General features: G+C 46.2%; 1 protein-coding gene across 1 annotated transcript in view; it reads right to left on the reverse strand.

The window, feature by feature from the left end:
* Positions 1-23,694, reverse strand: part of LOC117020555 (uncharacterized) — a 308,400-nt gene that overhangs the window by 50,779 nt on the left and 233,927 nt on the right. Inside the window, exon 6 of the transcript XR_004422721.1 lies at positions 15,188-15,284. The gene's annotated coding sequence lies outside the window, so the exon portion shown is untranslated. The remainder of the gene's footprint in view (positions 1-15,187; positions 15,285-23,694) is intronic.

The following is a 23,694-nucleotide window of genomic DNA, read 5'->3' on the forward strand; positions in this document are numbered from 1 at the left end:
CACACCCAGCAGGTGGCCTGTGGTTCCGGTTCCAATAGGATGATTGCATCCGAACGCCGTAGTCTGCTCATCTATCCCTACGTACGCATTCAATCAAAGAGTATTTACTGGATATTTGAGGGGAAAGCCCATTTCTGACACTGGATTCTGTGAGGGCAACACTGAACAGCATGGACAGAGCCCCTGGCTTTAGGGACGCTGGTGTGACACCAGCAGGTTCTCCAAAGTGCAAAGGTGTGGGTCGTTTGGGTTTAAATCATCGCTTAGCGTCCCAGCCAGAGCTTTAGCGTCCAGCACGTCCTTCTCAGGTCCTCTCCTCTGGAAACAACTGCTCACACCAGGACACAAACAGCTGTATGGACACAAACAGTAGACAATGCAGCATCTTGCATCACCATGGATTTTATACTGATCCTCCTGGAACAAAAAAATCCACACTCCAGACACAAAGCTGTGACTCCACCAATGACAGCAATTACGACACCAGACGGAAGCTGTCTTCTGGGCTTCTCTGCCTCCGGACCCCGGGTCAGCCTGGAAAGAGTCACAGGATGGCGTCATAGACAGGCAGACTGGTTCGAGGAGGTCATCATCAGGGAAAGCCCTTACGGCCTCAGGCGAGAGCGGGGCCATGAAGGGGTGGGGGCACCCGATCCAAAGAGGAGGGCTTGTCCCGTGTGGAGAGGAACTCGTGGGATTGGGCGTGGAGTGGGGGCCGGAGGGTCGTGCTCAGGACATGCAATGAATGACCATGGCTTTTGGGGGCCGGGAGGCTGCTCCAATGCACCCAGCAGTCCATTCGTGGGGAGAGCCGTAGGGACGAGAGTGGGTACCAGGTCTGACCAAGCTATGCCCATCTTGAAAGTTATACTCCATGAACCTATTTCTCCTTTCTCTCCCATCATTCAGAAAAGCCCTGAATCTCAAAGGGAGACGTGGAATTTCTCCTGGAGATACTGGGAAAATGCAGGTGATCAAAGCCTCACCATGGGAGGGATGCACCTGGCGGTTTGCCACCTGTGGGGTTTCCAGAAGCTCCCTGGGAAGCCAGGGCATTCTATTCCTTCTGCCAGCGTAGGTCCTAGGCTACCCCTCGCCCCCTGCCACATTTCCTGTTGACGTGTATCAGATCTGGGCATCCATCTGATGCCACCTTCTAAGCTTTGGAGAGAAATCCTGAGCAATGGGTTTCAGAGCCAGAGCAAAAACATTCTGACAGCTGCTCTACGGGAAGGGCATTTTTTATCCTGGTGAAAGCTGGAGGAAAAAAGAGAAAATCTGGTTTGACACTGATAACCAGCCATTAGCTAGAAAAAAGTCACTGTGACTAACTGTGTACACACCATAAGAAAAAAAAAATCACTAATTACCTTTCTTTATTCTTTATTTGACATTGTATTATATCAGAATTTGGTAGTTTTCGTTCATAAACCTCATTTTCGTCTTTCTGCCCAAGGAAACACCAGTTATGACACAACTCCTGCTAAACCTGACCAAATCAGGCGGAGACAGTGGAGTGAGCTGGGTGGTACCCTTTCTGCAGGTGGCTAGTCCCAAAGGGAGATACCAGTTATTTTCTCTAAACATGTGCATGTGTAAGAGTGGATTGTTCATCCACCCACACACCCAAACACACGTATTTATGAAGATACATAATGAGACAAGGTGGCTTTTTTTCAGGCTCAAGCTCAATGCATCAAAGGCTCCTTTTAGGGCAGAGACAAGAGCTGGATCTCTCTACTACTTTATTTTCTGACATTTTCACAGAACACTACACCCCTAGCCAGGGAGGGAAGCTAAGATTTTGTTTTCAATATTCTAGGAAAGTTTGCCGAGGTTTTATGAGCTATACCAACGCCTGCATATGGAAAAGTCATTTCAAAACTAACTGAGACCCGGTCATGGGGTCTCCACCAACGAGAGATTTCCATGGTAGCTCCAACTACAGGCACTCAGCATTTTCAAGCTCAGTTACCTTCCTTGCAGTACATTTAAATTGACACCAAGTCTGTGCCTGCTTGGGACCTCTGGATGGGTGAGTACGTGGGCAGAAGCTGAACTTGGCACAAAAACAACCCTCCCCCCCAAAAAAAAAAACACAACAATGAAGCTTCACAATTCTTTCACGATTCTCTAGCCAGACCTGAATGGAGCTTTGCGTGTTTTTCGTTTTAGCTGCTGAAAAGGTTTTCTCAGGATCCCATTGCTGAAAACACTGACAGAAAAGGCAGTGCTGTAAAGGATGGTTTTCTATTGCATCTACTACAATGACATTGAAGTCAACCTACCTTTATTATCAGGCAAAGCCGTGCTCGGTACTTTGGGGATATAAAGGTGGATGGAACAATGTCAGAGGAAGTTTGGGGGAAAATACGTGTTGCAAGGACAGGTCTACAGGGTACACTGAACAATGGGGGCTGCATGGTTTCAGAAAGTATCACAGGAGTTCACTGAAGCACTTGGTCACAGTGGGTGGAGAGTCATAAAGCATCTTATTTAAAACCCAACTGCGGTCTACAGGTCTCTTGAGGGCTGGATACAGAGAAGATGGACATGGAGGGAGTCTCCAGGAGTGTAAAACACTGTCAGCCAAGGTCAAATCTAAGCTGTGTGAAGGGAAACGGTGTCTGAACTACACACAGAGGAAGAGACAGAGATATGCTGGGAAAGAGGAGTACTGGCACGGAATGAAAACTATTCGGAGGCTGTCGAGATTTGATAAGAAAACGCTACGCTCAGGGCTGTACGTCTGGTGGGACTGGTGTGAGCTGTGTCAGGAGGCGCATCGGGAAACTGCCCTAAAAATGTACTGAGATGTCGTTGTGTCTATAACAGCTTTGAGAAACAAGTGAGGATGGAAAAGAAGAAGGATGTAGAATGATGTCTATACGTTGATTAATGTTTGTGCAGTGAGAGAAGAATTTAAAAATTACTTCACTTATTGTTGGTTGCACCAAAGGGTAAGGTCAAACAGTTGTCTCAGGATTCAATAAAACCTGAACGCTATGCAGACAACCATGAACGAATGGGACATTTACAAGTCAGGAAACAAACAAATAAGTGAACATATAATATGCAATACCGTCAAAGATACCAAAATAGCAAGAAACAAATCTAATGAACAATGTGAAATCTTTTATGCAGGAAACCACAAAACGTGCTGAGAGAATTTAAACAAGACCTAAATAGAGCGTGTTTACAGATGGAAGGATTCAGTATTTTTAAGGTACCACTCTCGCCAGCTTGATTTATAGGTTTAATGAAATCCTTATCAATATTTCACCAGGCTGTTTTGTGGCCCTTGAGAAGCTGACTTCTCCAAGTTATATGGAAAGTGAAAGCACGACCAGTAAACCTGAACAAGACCCAATACCAAGGGCTTACTTTTCCAGAGATGAAGACATACTTTGAAGTTACAGGAATCAAGACAGTAACACGATATGTGTAAAACACATACAAGAAAAGTAGCACAAGAACAGACAAAAAGACCTGTGGAAAACAGCCGAATCTGGAGGATGACCCATTTGTATAGGCAACTTAATTATGAAAAGGCGCCCCAACAATTCATTGGGGGGAGGACTGCCAATTAAGTATGTCATTTTGGATCAACTGGATATCAATATTTTTTTTAAAAGACTCTTTATCTCTACCTCAAATAAATTAATATGAAATAGATCACAGACCGTCTGTGAACTGTAATTAGTGCAGCCTGTAGAAAAAAAACAGGAGAGTATATTTACGGACTTAGGGTATATACCACAATTTTTAAACGACATGCAAAAATCACTAGGCACAAAAGAAAAAAAAACCTGTAAGTTTTTTTCTTTCATTAAAATTAAGAACTCTTGTTCATGAGCAGACATCAGTACACGAGGGGAAGGATACACAGAGAACAGGACATGAGAGTCTTTATGTATTCCAGTATCCAGAGTATATAAACAACACCTACAAATCTGTACAAAAAAGACCGCTGAATTAAACATTTTCAAAAAGACTTGAACACTTTCCAAATGAGGACTTCCACACGGTCAATAAGCTTGTGAAAAGTGACTCAACATCATTATTCTGTGGGAAAACACAAATGAGAAAGAGCCAGAGTGCACACCCCCGCCAGCAACGAGGATAGATGCCATTGTAACAAAACAAAGAATGACAACCTCAAGTATTTACACGGCTGTGAAGGGACTGAAACCAACCCCACGGCGAGCGGGTGTGTGCATTGGCACAGCCGCTGCGGAGGGCTGCTAAGCAGGGTCAGCTAGGCCAGACAAGTAGCTAGCCCACAAATGTGCATGTCGCATTCCCAGGTGTATACCAAAGACCTCCGAATGTGTCTGTCCAGCGAAAGTGCAAAAGTGTTCATCGTGGCTATAGGGACGATTGCCGCAGATTGGAACAACCTGAATATCGTTAACAATATGTAGATGAAACAATACTGCAGTCAAGTGTTACAAAACATGCTACCCAGGAATGATGAAATTACAATGAAATGTCACTGCAGGGAACAACACGAATGAATCTCAGAGACACGATGACGACCACAAAAATAACACAGAAAGAAAAGAGTGCCGACTGTAAGGCCGATGTAGGTCCATGTTAAGAAAAGCTAACCTAATCTGTGATAATAGGTGTCACAATGATGGCAATTTCTAGTTTGGACAAGGGAGGCGCCTGGAAATAATTCTCTTTTGACCAGAGTGCTGGTCACATACATCTATCCACATGTAATATGTAAGTGAAGTCGCACTTAAGACTTGTATAGTTTGTGTCTGTTATGCTGAAAACAGAATGGTAACATTCGACCCTAATACTCCCCGCTTCCTTAGAATGTGCTAAACTGCTGCACTGTAACAAAAAAAAAAAAAAAAAAAAAAACAAAGAAAAGGAAAAAAAAAAGATCGTAAAGGCATTTTCTTAAGAAAGGAGGCAAAAATCAATTTCTGCTTCGTTTCCCCCTGTCCCCCTCACCCAGAACCCCATGCACATATACATTTTCACATATTATGCCTTTCAGCAAACCAGTGGAGAAATATATTTTCTTCAATTTACTGAGGGAAAAAAAGATCCCTGCGGCGACTGAGAAGCACAGCAATAATTGGAGGCATAAAAACGGAGCTATCTTCTTTTATAAAAATGATCGTCCTCATCATATTACATATTGGTCTTTCAAAAGAAATGTTACCCCACAGAATTCCACTGTACCATTCAGCACACTCATTCCATTTCTAATATATCGTACAGCTCTCTCTGGAAAGAAAATGGTTCTTTGGTAATCTACACGGAATCGTATGCTGAATTTGCAAAGATGGGTAATTTTGACTGGAACAAATTCGTAACAGCGTTAATACGTTTTAAATAGACGGGCTGATAGTCACTTTACTCTCTGCGCCTTTTCTCCACTCTTTGTCATCTAATGACATTTACGGGAAACTCACTGGCTGATCTGAAAGCTCATATTCCAAAGCGATTCCAACGTAACTAATTTAAAGCATCTAATAATGTAAAAAACACTCACATCGTTGGAAAATTCCCATTGGTCAAAACATGCTACCATGTCCGAATGATGTCGAGTAAGTATATTCCACAAAGCTCTTGTCGTAAGAAACACGCTCGCATTATTTTAAGAAAAATAATTTGGTATTAAAACAAGCAGATGTAACGGAGAGCTTCCCGTGTGCTTCCACCACCTCCGACCAGGTTGACTGTGGGTCAAAATCTGTGTTGAGAAGAAGCGCCACGATTGCAGGGTCCAGAGGATGGTTGTACGGATCTCTGCTCTTCAAGAACACACAGGGGAAACCAAGCCACCATCTTATATTCTTTCCATCATCTCAGTAGATTTCCCTGTTGTAACCAGACAAGCTCTGGGGCCGTCCCGTAGCTTTCACGTCACTCTGCCAATCTGCGGTCGGGATCTTGTGAGCTAATCATTTCATTATGGCTGACAAATGCAGAACTCATGGCATTGCCACAGCCCAGCATATGCCCGAGGGTAACATGTATCCACTGTTGGCAAGACAATAGTGAAACATGTCAGAAAGTGTCCCTGCTCTGTGCCGTTGAGAAGGGATCTGAGTGATAGGATTTGCGTTATTGGAAATCTGATCAATGTCAAGTTAAGTGATTGTGTTTTCCAAAGAATAAGACAGATTGGCAACACACCAGATACTTTATAGAGAGCTGTATTTTCCTTGGATGGAGAGCGTGTGCCATGAAGGCTTACGGCTGGGGTTCCACCGAGGTTTGTTATTTCCGCCTTCTTACAGAGGTGGGGTACCCAACCGATCTGTGCATCACTCAAATTAGTTAAGGCCGGTTTCACCCCACTCCTCAGGTTAGTGGGGACGGCGCTATGTTGTTCCAAGCAATAAGGGTAAGTCACATCTTGGAGAAGAGACACTAAACACAGGTTCAATACACCACAAAAACTGGGTAACATAAGCCGATTCTCTTGTAAGCTTTTTCTTCACAATTCTTTGTGGGGGAGGAAACCTGCCTTTTCATTACAGCTCCACGATTTTTCTCTGCTCTTCCTGACATGGCTTGTTAGCCACCCTGATTACATTCTAGAGACTTAGGGAAATTCTGGGTTTTACCATGTTTGCAAAATGTTTCTCATAGAGCAAAGGGCCTGCTGAGATGGCAGCCTGCTGGGCTAATATAATGTTACTCTGATTGAGCTGATTAAACGCGGTGTGTTTTGACACACACCCTGGAAACGGCTAAGCTATTGGCATCGCAGCCTGTAATGAAACAGAGCTTAGCCTTGTTCCATGTCATACGATAGCACGCTCCCTCCTTGCAAAGATTACGACGACATTTCCAGGTTCTTTTCTCATCGAATGCTGGACTTGGTGAGGCAATGAACACACACATTTCACAAAGCGTGGCTAACAGCAGAATGGCTGAGAAAGCGGTTCCCCAGGCCAACTCTTAATACAATGTGTTCTGTGACATTAACTCACATTTCCTAAGTTTAGAATTGTAAAGGCCATCCGTCAAGAAACGGGCGATTTCCCCAGAACTCTTTCCAGCTGTCGGAAAGCTGACGCTGGATGCATCCGGGGTGGTTTGCATTCCTGACGCTGCTCCCGGACATTTAGCACCAGATTCTGCCAATCGAGCAGGCACTTTCTACAGACACACACACACACACACACACACACACATTTCTTTCTTATTGTGATGACAGGGTAACATTGATCAAAACACCGTATTTCCTCGGTTTCAGCAAAGGAAGAAATGAAAGCATTTATGTACCTGAGTTCTGGGCAAACAGTTAGGCCGATAAACTGAACAGTAACCAACTGTTTCTTACCTTGAATTGCCACAGTAAATGTCCACCCAAAAGAAATTAGGGAATGAAAATGGCAGACAGAGAGCATGAAAGCCGGGGACACAAGGCAATGTCGTGACTGAATTTCGAAAACGTGCTGCTGGGAAACAGAGCCTGTTCTTGCAGCGCCCCCACCTCCCCGGTGGAAAGGGGACAGGGAGGGAGTCACGGCAGCGCCAACGGCAGTTCGGTGGCACCTGTGTTGTCTACGAAGGATGGGTCTTTAGGAAAAGACAGCAAAGATGCCAGACGTCCCCGAGGTGGGAACCAAACTGCGCTGCCAGGCTGTGAACGATCACTGAACATACACGAGTCAACGTGTCTACGTACGCTGCCGGTTTCCGATTTCCCTTGTTTTTCAGGACTTAAAAGGAGCGCTTTGACCCAAGCGTTGGTTTTTCCAAAGTGGTGACACGCAGAAAACTGTCACTGCAGTGGTGATCAGGTCACGAGCCTGGTTCCAGCCTTCACAGGTGTGAAAGGAAGCGACATGGGGGACCAGTGGTCTCCTGTTAGCGCCGCTGTCCTCAGATCAAGGCAGGTGCGAACAAAGGTGTCTGCGGTCACGTATGGCGGGGAACCCTGCAGAGATTCCTCCGAGTACTCAGAACCGTGTCCTTCTCGTCTGATCTCTCCCTTTCGCCATCCACAGCCTTTGCCACCTTCCTTCAGCCTTCTGACCCTGAGATCACACCCACCTCTCTGCCTGCCTACCCTCTGGGGAAAGTTCCTCATGCTTTGTCAGGCCGAACAAGATGCTTTATCTTTCTGCATTCCTCCACATCGTTCCTCTAAGGACATTTCTGTACTCCGAGGTAGTCGCAGATTCGATGCAAAGGTCAGAAATAACGCAGAGAGGTCTCAGGTCTCTTCTGCCCGCTTTCCCCCAAGGTGACATCTCACACGCTTACCAAGGTGGCAGCAAGAAATGGACACACACCAACCTGATTCACGTTTCCCCCACTCCACATAGATGCGATTCCATTGCATATACAGTCACTCCCCACTTGGATGAAGTCTCAAAATTCAGTGTGTCAAAATTTGCCCAAACTCTCCGAGACCCTGACTCCTGTTTGCACTCAGCCTGTAACCCTATTTGGCGGGAGGTGAATATTTTTGGATCCTGAAATTCCTTTCAATTAACCACTAGTCAATACTTTGTTGGGAAGGCTTCCCTGAGAAGCGCAGTCCCTAGAATTTAAGTCACGCGTCTGAATGGCGAACCCTCACTCTGAAACGTCTCGGTCACCTTCTCTCGTGAACACGATCCTATCATTTACCGGTACATTCTGCCACGGTCCGATTTCAGTCCTTTAGATAACAAAACTATAAATGTACATACATCTGATACCTGAGGACAGATGCTACACAGGTGGTAGAAAAGACTTCTCACTATTTGATTTCATTTTACTGCAAAGCCCCGGATTAGAAGAAGACGCTGGATCACGAAAAATGGTTAGACAATTTCTGATTATTTGCAGAGCATGGGGAAGACTCTGCTGATCCAAGGAACGTATAGGGAGGATTTTATTTGCCTGCCCAGCAGGAAAGTTCCAGAACGTGGCAGAGGGATGAAAAGAGGTGTGTAAGAAGCACGTGTTACGTTTTAATAAATTACACGGACAAGGGAGGAGTCAGCGATGGCTGCCTCTAAAGTTGACAGATGAAAACGTCTGCTACCCCAGGGAGCAACTGCAGTCATTTTCTTCCCCAAGGCGAGGGGACAGGCGACATGCTGGCTGCAGGGAGAAGCACATCTTTGCAGGCAGACGGTGCCGGGAGGAAGCCACAGACGATGACCCTTCTAAACAACACTTCTCCAGTTGTGTAACATTCAACACAGTCGCGACAACCACGGTTAAACAGGGAAACAGCACGAGGTGCATCCGATGGAGCCAAGTGGGGACACAAAGGGTTTGGGGAAAGTGTGTTCACCCACGGTCACCTGCCCTGCGGACTGAGATGGAGGGAGGCACAGGCCGGCCGTGCAGGTGTGAGGCTCAGGTGTGTGTGTGTGTGTGTGTGTGTGTGTGTTTGGTGGGGGGCGTGAGTTACCTGAGCACAGGTGGGGGGGCGTGAGTGACGTGTTGCCCTGTAAACAGGAAAGCAGATGAAAAGGAAATACTCTGTGTACAGGGAATGTGTCCACCGTCCTAAAATAATTACTGAAGCCAGAAGAGCACGCAGACCAGCCAGGGTTATGCATGAATGTTTTAAAAAATGGAACTGCATGGACCCATTTTTCTAGGGGCAACTCCTGGCATGGGGAAGGAAACAGGGCCCCCACCGACTAAATAATCTCCTTTGGGTAGACAACGTGTGTTGCAGTCTCTCGTTTAGTTACATGCGCCCTGGCCCCCCGAGTCCACGGCTGCATCCAGACGACAGCCTTTCTTGTTCCCTGAGGCTCTCCAGAGAAACAAGAGTGCATGCACGCTGTTTGTCTGCGTTAAGCCAGGGAAAACGTCATTCTGCATCTCCCTCTGTCCCAGCAGCCAAACTAGGATTTCACAAGTTGGTCTTTGCCCATAAGAAGCAAAGCAGCTGCTGCCAAGCCGAGAGCCAGGACTGCTCGGCCGCCTGCACTCTGAGCCGGGAAGGAGGTGATTTTGTGCTGAAGCTGTGGATCCAGAGCAAAGGCTTCCTGTCTCTGTGAACCCCCCTCTACCCCTCCCGCAGCCGAGAGGCACTTCCTGCCACCTCCCAGGTGAGCTGCAAGTTTCCAGTCCTGTAACAGGGCCCACACGCCTCAATAGCAACCTGGAAAGATTCTTCTTTTCCTTGGCACAACCTCTGGAACTTGTAGGTGGTTAACACAAGCTCCTAAGAACTGTCATCTGAGAAGCTCACAAACCGCCAGCATGTTTGTGCTTGTGATTCCCCAGGGGGGGCAGCCGGCAACAATGGACAAGTTCCCTTCTGTGTGGGGGGCCCCCCCCCTGAGTGTCGGTTTCCGGGCACAGCATCACCACCCCATTATCAGGACACCCGAGAAACGGGGACATAGTCTCTGCTGCCTTCTTGGCACGGAGGCCTGGAACACTTTTCGCCTCTTAATCTGGATTTCCCTTCCGCTTGGCAAATACAGCCAGCTCCTTCAACAGACGTCCTGCCCACTGTTAAGACTGCAGGTCACGGTGGATAGGGAGCGTTAAATCAAGGTATGCATTTTGTACACGGCAGGCTTGGCAGAGTGAGCACGAGAGTTTTAAAACAAGAGCCTGGATACCTTCTTTTTCTTTTTTTAACCAAAATTAATTTTTGTCTCAGTAATTTTTTGGGGTTACGTTTAAGGAAAGAATGTCTGAATGCAAAGATGGTCCTCTTACATATTTCCCGAGACACAGCCCTGGATTTGTGATTTTTGAGAGGAATGCCGCAGAGATGTTGGTCCTCATTCCAGAACATTCCCGGCAAAATGCCAGCCGCCTACTTCCTTAGAGAATGGGCCCCCCTCTTAGGGCAAGAGAAACGGAGTGGGTGGAAGGTGGTTTTATTATGAAGCCAGAGAAAAAAACGGGGGGGAGGGGTGTTTAAAGAATGACTTCGGCTAATGGCTTCTTTAAAATGTTAAAGGAAAGAAAAGAGGTCTGTTTGCTGAGCTGGGAGCAGTTCCCTCTTACACTTTAAGACATGAGCGCTTTTCCATTCCAGGCAGATGGTTCCCGAAATGGAAGCATTCCCTGGTATAAATCAGAGTTTGTCCATGTAAAATTAAGACAGTGGGAAAAAAAAAAGAAAAAAGGCAAACACGGTGTGGATAGGTGTATTTTTTGCACATTAACCGGACTACACCGTCAGCTGGAAGAACGCGTCTTTGTACCTGGACGCTGGGACCCCATCGCTCATGAGAACCAGTCTCAAGACTGAGGAGGGTCTGTGTGGGGTTTTCTGACTTCATGCAAGCCGTGGGCAACCCCGAGCTGACAGGCAAAACCATCACAAGCGCTAGCGGATGCCAAGACGACTTCCTGGCCCCCTAAGCGGTGGGAGTATCACAAAGCCACTGCCACCTGGGCTGTCCAGGCTGAGAAGATCTGATTCTGTTCAATGCAGGGACTTGATTTTCAGTGTGGCCAGTAGCTTCCATTTGGAATATTTCCAATAGCTTCGCTTTGGGATAATTTAAGGAATTCGTTTTTCCTTCGCTCTCCCCAGCTACCATCCTGAAGGGTGTCCTAGCTTGCATGGGTTCAGCTCAGACTTTTCAGATTTTTATTCATACCCTGGCCCACAGAGTTTTCTGTACAATTTTCCTGTAAGTGCTCGAGAGGACACAGTTTTGGTTTTGTGGGGCATGTGGTCTTTGTTGCAATGACTGCCATCGAAGCACAAAAATATGTGCCATCAAAGCACAAAAATAATAATATGCAAACAAATGAATGTGACTCTGTCCCAATAAAACTTTATTTAAGGAAACAAGCGGTGGGCTGGCCACTTGTGGCCCACGGACTTAGTCAGCCGGCCCCTGCTCTCGCGTCTGGAGCCCTGAGCACTGGGGTAACAGCTTAGCTAATGGGACTGGAAAACGGCTGCCTGTGAGCCACATCTTACCAGGTTAGCAGTGAAATGTTTCAGGACAAGCAGAATAAATAAGGTAGAATGAATGAACCAGGGCAACAAGTAACAGTATCTTAGGAACGTGATACTCTGGGAAGTAAAATCAAGGCCCTGGATACTACATTGAACGTCCTTCTTTATGAAGCACAGAAGCTCACAAACGGCTCTGCCTCGGTGTCATGCTGCAGTGTCCTCTGTTGCAGCATTTAGCCCCAATGCAATCCTGCAGGAAGTGCTTTTCCATCTGGTTTCTTTCCCTCAGCATAGGGAGTCTGAGAGTAGTCCACCCTGCTGCAGGTAACATAGTTTCCTCATTTCATTGCAGAGAATCCATCAGTGCTTGTCAGTTTGTTTCCCTTTTGTCCTGTTGACAGACGTTGATTCCAGTTTAGGTCTGTTCTGAAGGAAGCTGCCAGGACCCTCGTGCATCCATCTTTGTGTGGATATATGTGTAACTTTTTAAGAAAATGCTAAGTTTGTGTTGCCAGTGGGAGGTGACATCTCACATCCCCACCAGCCATGTGTGACCAGCCCAGCTTCTCTACATCTTCCCCACACTTCCTATGGCCAGTCTTTCATTTTGATTATTTTGGTAAGTATGGATAGATGTCTCATTGTGGTTTTAATTTGCATTTTCCAATGTTGAACGATAATGAGAATTTTTGGTCAACAGCTTCCCGGAGCTAAGAAGGCTATGCCGGGAATTATTACGAAGGGGGATGAAATAACATTTTGGGGTGATGGAAACATGCTCTGTCTCATTATGGAGGTTGTTAGATGAGTGTATATCCATTAAAACCAAAAATAGACGCACTTCGTTATATATGTAATAACCTCAACAAAACGAATACGTACATATAAAATAGATTCAGAAAACCCTCAAAAACATCTCTTTAGGTACAAATAACATACGTAATAAAAATTCTATTAAAAAGAACCCCAAGATAATAAAAAGCACAAAACTTCAACATAGTGGCTATTGCTGGGAAGAGACGCAATAGATGACAGAGGAAGGCAGAGATAAAGTGACAGGTGTTTGGAGGGTCCATCGGGGTTATTTTTAGTTTTGGTCAGGAGTGAAGAGTACAATAACGGAAATGAAGAACGCACTAGAAGGACTCGCCAGCAGACCAGGTGAAGCGAAGGGTCAAATCAGTCATTCGGAAAACAAGGTAGCAGAAAATACACAATCGGAAGAGCACAAAGAAAAAAGAATCCAAAAAAATGAGGAGAGTTGAAAGGACCTTGGGGACAACATCAAGTGTAACAACACTCGCATCATAGAGGTACCAGAAGGAGAAGAGAGAGAGCAAGGAATCGAGAATGTATTTGAAGAAATAATGACTGAAAACTTCCCTAACTTGGGATGGAAATAGGTAGGTACACAAGCCCAGGAAGCGCAGAGAGTCCCAAACAAGATGAACCTAAACAGGCCCACACCAAGACACATCATAACTAAAATGGCAAAGGTTAGAGACAAAGAGACACTCTTAAAAGCAGCAAGAGAAAAGCAGTTAGTCACCTACAAGGGATCCCCTACAAGACTGTCAGCTGATTTCCCAACAGAAACTTGGCAGGCCAGAAGGGATTGGCAGGAAATATTCAAAGTGATGAAAAGCAAGGACCTACATGCAAGAGTACTCTACCCAGTGAGGCTGTCATTTAGAATCAAAGGACAAATAAATAACTTCCCAGACAAGAAAAGGCTAAAGGAGGTCATCACCACCAAACCAGTATTACAAGGAATCTTAGAGGGACTCTTTAAGATGGAAAAAACCAAAACAAAGCAATATGAATAATAAAATGGCCAAAACTATGTATCTATCAACAATTACTTTCAATGAAAATGGAATAAATGCTCTAATCCAAAGACATACGAGGGCTGAATGGATAAGAAAACACAACCCTTATAGACACTGCCTACAAGAGACTCACTTCAGATCAAAAAACACACACAGACTGAAAGTAAAGGGATGGAAAAAGTTATTTCATGAAAAATGTTATTTCATGAAACATGTTATTTCATGAAAAAAACAGCTGGGGCAGCAATACTGACACCAGACAAAACAGACTTTAAAAGAAAGGCTATAACAAGAGACAAAGAAGGACCCAGTAATCCTTCTTCCCATTTCCGGGAAGTAATCCCACTTCCAGGTGCTTATCTGAAAAAACCTAAAACACTACTTCGAAGGGACATATGCATCCACATGTTCACTGCAGCATTTACAGTGGCCAAGATGTGGAGGCAGCCTGGGCGTCTGCCGATGGAAGAACGGAGAAAGGGGACGTGGTATATCATACAGAGTTGAATTTTTGCTCAGCCATCGATGTGAACGGGTTGTTGTCATCTGCCGCTGCATGGATGGACCTGGAAGTATTGTGCTGAGTGGCGTATGTCAGACAGAGAAAGACAGACGCAGTGTGATTCCACTTATATGTGGAATCCTAAAGAACAAAGAAACAAGCAAAACAGAAACAAATTCATAGATAGAGAACATTTTGATGGTTGCCAGATGGGAGTGTGGTGGGCGTTGGTGAAAAAGGGGAAGGTGTTAAGAAGTACAAATTGGTAGTTGCAAAACAGTCACAGTGATGTAAAGTAAAGCATAGGGAATATAATCAATAATGTGGTAGGTAATACCTACGCATAGTGCCAAGTGGGTGTTAGACTAGTTAGGGGGATCCCTTCGAAGCTAAATGAAATAAACGTCTAATCATTATGCTGTACACCTGAAATTAATATAAAATACTATTGAATGTCAACTGTAATGGAAAAAATTAAAGTGGGGGAGGGTCGAAGTGAAGGGCAGTAAGAGGTTCAAATTTTCAGGCAGAAAACAGACAAGTCACGGGGACGTAATATGCAGCACAGGGAATATAGTCAATAATATTGTGACAGCGTGCGATGGTGTCAGATGGTTGCCGGACTTATCGTGGTGATCACTTCTTTAGGTCTACAAATGTTGAATAACTATGGCGTACCCCTGAAACTGATATAACGTTGCATGCTAACTATATTTTTCCTAGAAATCTTTAAAAAAAATAGCGACATGATCAAGTTTGGCTCAATGGCTGCAACTGACAAACTATAATAAAGCTGTCTAGAGAGCAACATAATTTATTCCCATATTATTGCGTTCAGGGGTTTCATTTTCAGCAGGGCGCATTATAAAATCTTCACTGCGATCTTTATGTAAAAAAGATGCCAATACATATTAATGAAATGACCTCATATACATATCTGACGCAGATGGGATTCAAGCGGTCTACCTGACAATGAAAATCAAGTACCTGAATATACGAAGTCCGGCAGCTTCCACCTGCTGCGAAGGAGATTATTAGTCTTGAAAATCTGGCATCATGTGAAGCTTGCAAGTCTTCTCCTCCCCTAAAAGATAATAAAATTGAGGACAGCGTTGCAATTATTCGCCTAATAAGCAAATAAAGGAGACACTTAACATTCAGTATCCTTGTCTGCTGGGATTTACTGCTGTGCTTAATTTCTTCCTGCCACCTCCCTCAAATGTACATAAACTTTTACTGTCTTAAACAAATGGGATTTTCTCTCTCTCTCTCTTTTTTTTTTTTTTTTTTTTTTTTTGATGAGCAAGACGGTGACTGCAATTTGCCATAGTACAAGTGGGAAACATAGGTTTCATTCTTGGATAGCATCCACGGAATGTTCTAGCAGCAGAGGAAAAGGCAGCACGAGCACACACTTGCCCAGGCGCCAACAGAAACGGAGACGCCTGGAGACAATGTTGGATACGAAATGAAGGAGATGCAGGTAGTGACGTGGTCGGTGTGTACATCTTTCCCAGGAAACCAGGTCTGCTGAAAACCACGGTTTCAAATATTACAGTTGTGCCTACAGGACCATGAAAAATTTTCCAGTGGCTACACTGCAAACGGTGCCAAACAGCAGTCTGACTTCAAAGCTACATAAGAACTACGCCATGTGTTTGAAGTCCACAGGACAATGGGGGATATTCATTGCTACAAAGTAGTCATTTAAGGGAAAATGTTACTTTTCATCTCGCTGCCATCCAGGAACTTCAAAATGTTCAGTGTTGAGAAACAAGTAAGACCCTGATTACGTGCCAGTGGGTTGGGACTTTTAGGCTCTGTTTGTGCAAGTTCTGGAGAATGGACTGTTTTCCCCTAAGGTTGTTCCAAAGGGGAGAATTATGAGACATTCAGTGGTGGAAACCGAGGGCTTTTGTGTTGATTGTTTCTCCCGAGGAAACGTTATTCTGCTACCTACGTGTCTTTCACACCTTTCCCAACTTAATAAACACAAAGGATACAAAACAGAATATCCGTTTGGAGAGGCTGCGGACTCTAATATTTGTAAAGCAGAAGCAAAACCTACAGGAAGGTTGAATTTTTGACATACTGAAACTTCATGTGCTGATTTTGTGCAAGGGTAAGGTTGCCAAACTAACACAGTTTTTGGATCAAAAAGCTGGTTTCTCTTTGCCTTGCTCACGTACGTATGTGCAGTCATAGATGATTACAATGTAGACTAGGAACCCGATACTTTGACAACTCATGTGGAAACGTGTCCCCAGGGTATGGAATCCAGCTCCTCTCTTACACAGAACACGGAAACGTAAACGCAAACGGTCCCTTCTTTTGGTCACGCAGACCAAGCATGGTTCCATGAGGCAGAGAACCACACGAGACCAGGCACATAGGACTCGTCAGAGCTTGTCCTGAAGATCGGCTGCCAGACTGTAGAAATATGTTTTACAGACCGTTCATCTTCACTTCAAAATTCTCCTTCATTTTGCATGTGTCCAAATTGACATTTCCCCTCACGATGTAAAGACTAAAATTTCTGGATAAAATAAGACATGGTTTTAAGGCTGGCGGAAAACAACATGGTTGAGGATTAACTGAGAGTTCCAATTGTCTTTGAAATATGTTTGGCTCAGCCAGCTCTGAGATGCATCGTGCCAAAGTCAAAATTGCTTTTACTTTAAACTCCGGAGGATTTTCAGGAAATTTAAATCTGAAGGCTATTGTTCATTCCTTTACTCAACTCTTGAGAAAATAGTTTTTTTATAAGCTACTTAACATCCAAAAATTGTTCACGTCTGATTTCTTACAGAGAGAAGGCCACGTTTGCCAGCGCTATATCAAATGATACACCCAGAATTTGGGGTTTGGTTTACATTTTCTACCTGCTTAGGGATCTGGTGCTGGCCCTCCATTATTTCTTTACTAATTCTGCTTCCTTTCAAAACTCTTTCCTAGATATGTAGGTGTCTGTTCTTGTTCTCTCGTAAAGTGAAAAACACAAGCAAAACACAAGTAGACTAGCCCAATCGATCCAGAAGCATAAATTCCTATAGAAATAAAGTGTAAGAAATAAAAAACAAAACAAAACATAGTATCTTTTTAGACCCACTCTGCGGGGTCTCCATGGATGTCTGAATTCCTTGTCTGAAAGACCTAACTGTGGGATGATGGTTCCATTACATCTTTGCATCCATGTAAGTGAGGAATTGTTACTTGAGGTCCAGTGTCCCACGGGACCTTCCGCAGGCCTCCGTCATTTCGAAGCACTCGTAAGTGATGGGATTCTCGCCCTCACTGAGAGCACAGGTGTCGTTCCGCTGAGACCCCGGATACCCACAGGGAAGGAATCAGATGTCAGAGAAGCACAGCCCTCCTTCCAGCAGTTGGTGGCCTCCGGAAAGCTGGGACAAGGCTCCAGAGCACCTGTCATACCTCAACCCCCACCAGCAGACCTGTCCCGAGGAGCTACACCAAAACCACGTCTGCTGCTGTGGGCCTGGGGACACCAATTGACCCCCAGGACGACTGTTTTCTACCCCTAAGGGTATAACAGCAGCAGCAGATAACCCTTCTATAGCACCCACTATATGCCACACACCGTGCCATTAACCTTTCATTTCATGTGTTTAATTCTCAAACAATTCCACAGGTAGGTGTTCTGTCATTATCCCCACTCTGCACACGAGAACGCCCGAGGCACAGAGAGGTTAAGGAACTTGCCCGAGGCCACACAGCAAACACGATGTGAAGACCATCCCATGCCATAGTGTGTGCTCATAACCGCTTGACCTACACCCCCTCCTTTAAAGCCGGGGCAGAGCTGTTTGAGGACGAAACCAGGTAAGGGATTTTGAGAGTGAAAGTAAATGTGTGGGCATCTGCTTCTTTGAAAGTGAAGCCATCAACTGTGACTGTTTGGACGTGCCTCGTCAACGCCTACACCTAGACGTGTATCTGTTCTTCCAGTTACACAGCATCACACAGACCAGAAGTCTGTGTTAATATAAAAGAGAATCTAGTATCCTGTTACTTTAGGTAACGTAAATTCAGACTGGTTTCTGAAAGCTGCCTTTCCTTACGGAAGGACGCAAACTTCCAAAGCAAACACGTAAACATGGTCTTTCAATGGAGGAAAATCAAAGATTCGACGGGTCAGTGCATTTCAAGCAGTGAAAGTGGAAATGTCTCTGCCTTTTGCCCTATAGATAGCCATCAGGAAGCCACCAGCGTCCCAAGCCCTTCCCATGATGCATTTGCTTCTTCTCCGCTGTATTAAATGGAAACTCAACGTGCAGTTGTAATTAATTCACGACGTTTGGTTCTCAGGATACAGAAGGAGTCATTCCCAAACTGCCTGAGACAAACGTAGAAGAACCCTTGCCTTGTTTTAGGTCCAACCAACCCTACACGTCACACTGCCTAGGAAAGGCTCCATATTTTCAAGAAAAACTTTTTTTTTTAATTTTGCCTCGACTGAGAATTTGGTCACTCGTGCTGCCTCTTTTTACTAAGGAAAGAAAGTTAGTTTTTGTTCCTCCCTCCATTCCCCACCTCGCTGGCTCACTCTTGAATGTAGCGTATCACTGCTGTTCCGGGTAGACCAGACCCCTTGCACAGGAGAAGCTAGGAGAGGACAGAAGGCCGGGCCCCGGGAAAGGCAGCCGGAAAAGAGCACACCGGGTGGCCTGGCTGTCCTCACTTGGTTTCTCTCAGAGCCCATGGCAGTGACGGCCCCCAGCCAAGCCAGTACGTGGCTATGATGAGCGTGCGTGCATTACTGGAATGTCAGGGGCAGCTGGATGACTCAAAAGCTACTTATTCTTCGGTGGTGTGGAATAACCAGGAACTTTGGGTTTTGAAAGAGCATCGTTTAGGAGGAAAATGACATGAGAAGATACTTTGGAATCCGTTTCTGGTTCCTGTTGGGACTTCCTCTGTGTGACGTTTGAGTTTTAATTGCATTTCGATGGGGAGCCTGGACCCCCGTCACAGAGTTGGGGTGAGACCTACAGTGCTTTGGGGATTACACAGGGGATTTTACAAGTTTTGAATGACACGTTCATTCGAGAACTAATTGTTCTGATGTAACACTTCAGGGGACTAACGCTCGAGGCTACAAGTAAACCCAATGAAGGGAAAATACCAACATACTGTCTCTGCAGCTTGTAGGATCTGCATGCTTGTGGTTTAGGTATTAGGCCGTTTAAAAAAAATTCTGGGCATTCCAGGAAATAATGCCACGGGACGTATTTTAGAAGGAATAATGATCGATGCCCCGAGACTTTAAAACATAATCCTTTCGGTTTTTTTTCCTTGCGTAACGTTCATAGAGCTCTGTGAGTCGTGCTATGTTTCTAATTTTATTTTTGCGCGCCGTGAATGTGCTCTATTCCGATTAAGTCAGGTAAAGGCGATTTTGTCCTCCCTGTGAAGTCCTCCAGAGGGGCCGTCCTCACTGCACCAGAAATAAAAGAAATGACATTTAATGGAACGTGGCTGCTTCGGGCCACAGCTCTTTTTGCGGGATAAGCAAAGAGGTGAACTCTGGAGGTCCGTATGACGCTTTTGATCGGGGTTTTCGCTGTCTGGTATTCAGGCTCAGACCAAAACATTTTGGTTGAAGTAAGAGCATTAGAAAAATAAAAAAGAACGGTGCCAGCCTAGGTTGCAACCAGCAGCACGAAAAAACAACAGGACTGAGCTGAACAGGGGAGAAAAGGTGTCACCAGCCCAGTGACGCCACTTCTCTTCCCCCGTGAAGACCCTCATGGCAGTTCTGGCAGCTCCTGTAAGAGCCCCGGGAGCCGGCAGTGTTGCAGACCTCTGGGACAGCTGACCTGTGGGACAGCTGCGCTCGGGTCAGCGGCGATGCTGGAATCCGCCCCTGGGAGCCGCCGGCTTCATGCCCAGTGAGGTCCCCCCACGAGGGAAGGGATGAAAACGCAGAGCAAAGCCTGCCCTGCCGTCCTACACACAACCACGCACACACAGCGCCCCCCCATGTCACCGGGTGAAGCCAGACGGCCGTCTGTGGGGGGCGGTTTGCTGTACTTTGCAACCAGCGTCAGTGAGGCCTCCTCAGAACGGCCGTGTGGGACCAAGGACAGCCTCCGAGTGGGTCACCGGAGAAGAAGCACGTAGGGACGGGGCCTTCGTCACGGCCATGGGCTGTTTCTAAGAAGTCCGAGGGAGTCAGCGTACAAAAAACTGCATCCTGAAACGTACGCTAAAGCAAAGTGAGTTTAAATAGAAAAGGAAGGTCAAACAATGCTCAGCATGACCACAATATAATCAAATTGTCTGCCATGTGAAGGCGTCCAGATTCATCCGCATGATGCAAAGCAGACACTGAAAAACACTAATTGCTCCACTAATGCAAGGAGAAGGGAACGTCACCGGAAAACGTGGCGTTCGGCCCAGATGACAAACCAAAGAACACAGCTGCTCCGCTTGGCCCTTGTGTGACAAACCAGCCCCACCCCCCACCCGGGCTTAGAGGGTCACATGTGCTTTGCTCAGGGACGCGGGCTGAGCAAGCTGAAGCAGGTCCCTGGCCTGCAGCTGCCATCAGACAGGGGCCGGCCCAGGGATGGTCTCAAAGACCTCTCCACTCGTGTGTCTGGGAGCCAGGCTGGGGTGGCACACACAGCTGGAGGCTGCTCCCACTGTCCCCCTGCCCTCCCCCCACCGCTCGGCATGGTCTCTCCAGGCAGTAACCTCAGGGTAGCCAGACTTCTTACAGGATGAGTCACGGCTCCGAGAGCCCTGTTCCCAAGAGATGCCAGCAGCCACGGCCTCCTGCAGCTTTCTAACAGGCCTCAGGAGCAGAGCCTGAACACTCTGCTGCATTCTTTCCACCGAGGATGTCACAAAGGCCCACCCAGGCTCTGTAGGAGGGACCCCTCCCCCACCACCCCAACGCCCGCTTCTGGATGTGGAGGAAGGTCAAGAGTTTGTGGATATATTTGAAAACCATCACAGTCTGCTCTTTGGTGGTGGATGATTTACACGTGTCTCACATGCTACCTGCCCTTCTATAGACTTATCCTTTCTCAAAATCCCTTAGTGGTCTGGTCTATGAGGGCATCAAGTTGACGGTGAGTGCCCAGGATCCTGGCACCTAAATAAGGACCAGGGGCAGAGAAGGTGCTTTTTCATCTGAAGATCAGTGACATAGGGACAGCTGACCCCTGTCCAAACACACCCATCGTGCAGTGGGGACAGTCCCAATGCCAGGATAAGCACTGCAGCTAATGCCATTGAAAATGCAGCAAAGCACATGACAAATGCGGCTGAGCCCATCCCCGACTAAAGCGGACGGGTCTGAGCCGGGCTCCCTGCAGCTCGGGGCTCTGCCTTCTGGGAGTTTGGGGTTTTTTCCCCCTGACTCAGTTTTTCTCTTCCCATAAAAATGCTGCTCCGTCCCATAAAAATGACTCCAGGTCCCAAACGGAGGAGTATTTTTCTCAGCCTGGACACCCAGGATCCAAAGCCCTTTCATTCTGTACCATCTCTGGCTTTTCTATTCTGAGTTGGAGGTACGTCCATCAACACAAGTCCTTTAAAGCTTCCTATGGTTTCCATGAATCTTACCGGAGTTCACGCTTTTAAACAAAGGCCTCACCCCCAAGTCTCCCCAGTGTAAGCCCTGTTCTTTCTTGAGTTCCCTGTGGAATTACTGAGGGTCAACATAGGGCCAGCCTATGTCTGGATTCTTAGCATCTCTAGTATTTAACCAAGAAGATCTGTGGGACACGCCCCTTACGACTGCTACAGAAATCTGATAAATTCTACCAGGAACAACCATAAATCTAACAAAAGGTTTTATATTCACCCTTGCATGCATATTTATTTTTTAAAGTTATTTTTTAAATTACAGCTGACAGGGCGGCCGATTAGCTCAGTTGGTTAGAGCGCAGTGCTCTTAAGAAAGTTGCCAGTTCGATCCCCACATGGGCCACTGTGAGCTGCGCCCTCCACAACTAGATGGAAACAACTACTTGACTTGGAGCTGATGGGTCCTGGAAAACACACACTTAAATAAATAAAAGCTTCAAATGACAGCTGACATACACTATTCTATTAGTGTCAGGTGCACAACGCAGTGATTAGACATCGGTCAACCGTGCAAAGTGATCGCCCTGATAAGTGTGACCCAGGTGACGTCATCCGTATTTACTATTATATTATTGACTAGGTGCCCGGCGCTGTACATTGCACCCTGACTTATTTTATTGCTGGCAGTTTGTCTTCATTAATCCCGTCCCCTTTTTCACCCACCTTCAACCCCCGCTCCCATCTGGCCACCATCAGTTTGGTCCCTGTATCGATGAGTCTGTTTCTGTTTTGTTTTGTTTGTTCATTTTTAGGCCATGTTTTCCTGACAGCACCCACCCTGGATTTGATCTTTGGCTGGGAGATATTTCTTAATTTGAGAACCATTTGCCATCTGGAAAGCCTGGGAATGAGAAATAGTGTACGCGTGCGTTCAGCAGTACCTGGCTCTTTTTTATAGTTAATGTTTTAATTCTGGAACTCATCTCGCCTCTTTAATTTTATTATGGGCAGACGGAAGAACGCAGGTGGCACCTCTGACACTCTGATCTTAGCTAGATTATCCAATTCAATGGGGAGACTTTCTATTTGCCAAGTTATTTCAGGGGACAGCGTTGCTACATTGTCTGCCTGCACAGAGCAAAGGACCCCTTTCTTTGAGTTTGCAGTGACATTTTTCTCAGTTTCCTCTGAGCTCTTGACAACCTCTTCTTCGAGGATTATCAGGTTTCACTAGCAACCTCTTGAAGGACCTTCTGACTTCTGCCCACCCCCAATCCCAAAGCCACAGTTTAGGCTCTGTTACAACACTAATCCACGTGAAAACAACAGATTTGTGTTTTGTTGCTGTTGTTCACACGTGTGCAATATGGGCCTGGCTCACTGTGGAAGGTCGTCTCTGCTCAGTGTTGCATTGACCAGAGCGGTCTGATGGAGGCCTGGAGCAGCCCTTCCGAGACCATGTTTTCCTCGCATCCCTGCCTGGTTACCAGCTGGTCGCGGGGAGCCTCGGTTTCCCTGCACACACGCGTCTGCGTGGGACCTGTGCTTCCTCACAAGGTGGCGGCTTGGCGCCCAGGTTGAGGGTCCTGAGAGAGAACAAGGCTACAGCTGTATCACTGCGTACGTCGTGAGATTCAGCGGTCACACTGTGTCACTCCCACCGTCCTTTATTAGCCAAAGCAGACAAGGGTGCCCCTGCTTGATGGGGAAGGGGGAAGGAGGTTCTGGAAGAGAATCTGGGACTAGAAGTACAGTTGGGCCATTTTTTGGAAAGCGCAGTCCTCCTTCCACAGTCATGATCCATATGCAATTTCACGTGCGCAGGTGACGAGCACACGTCGTTCTGTGTCCTCAGAATGGAAGGGAAATCCAATCGTCTAGTCACACCGGGTGCTATCTGCTGAGACTCAACAGCACAATGGCCCTTCTAAGCTCTC

Source organism: Rhinolophus ferrumequinum, chromosome X, assembly GCF_004115265.2.
Source record: "Rhinolophus ferrumequinum isolate MPI-CBG mRhiFer1 chromosome X, mRhiFer1_v1.p, whole genome shotgun sequence".
Taxonomy (NCBI): Eukaryota; Metazoa; Chordata; class Mammalia; order Chiroptera; family Rhinolophidae; genus Rhinolophus; species Rhinolophus ferrumequinum.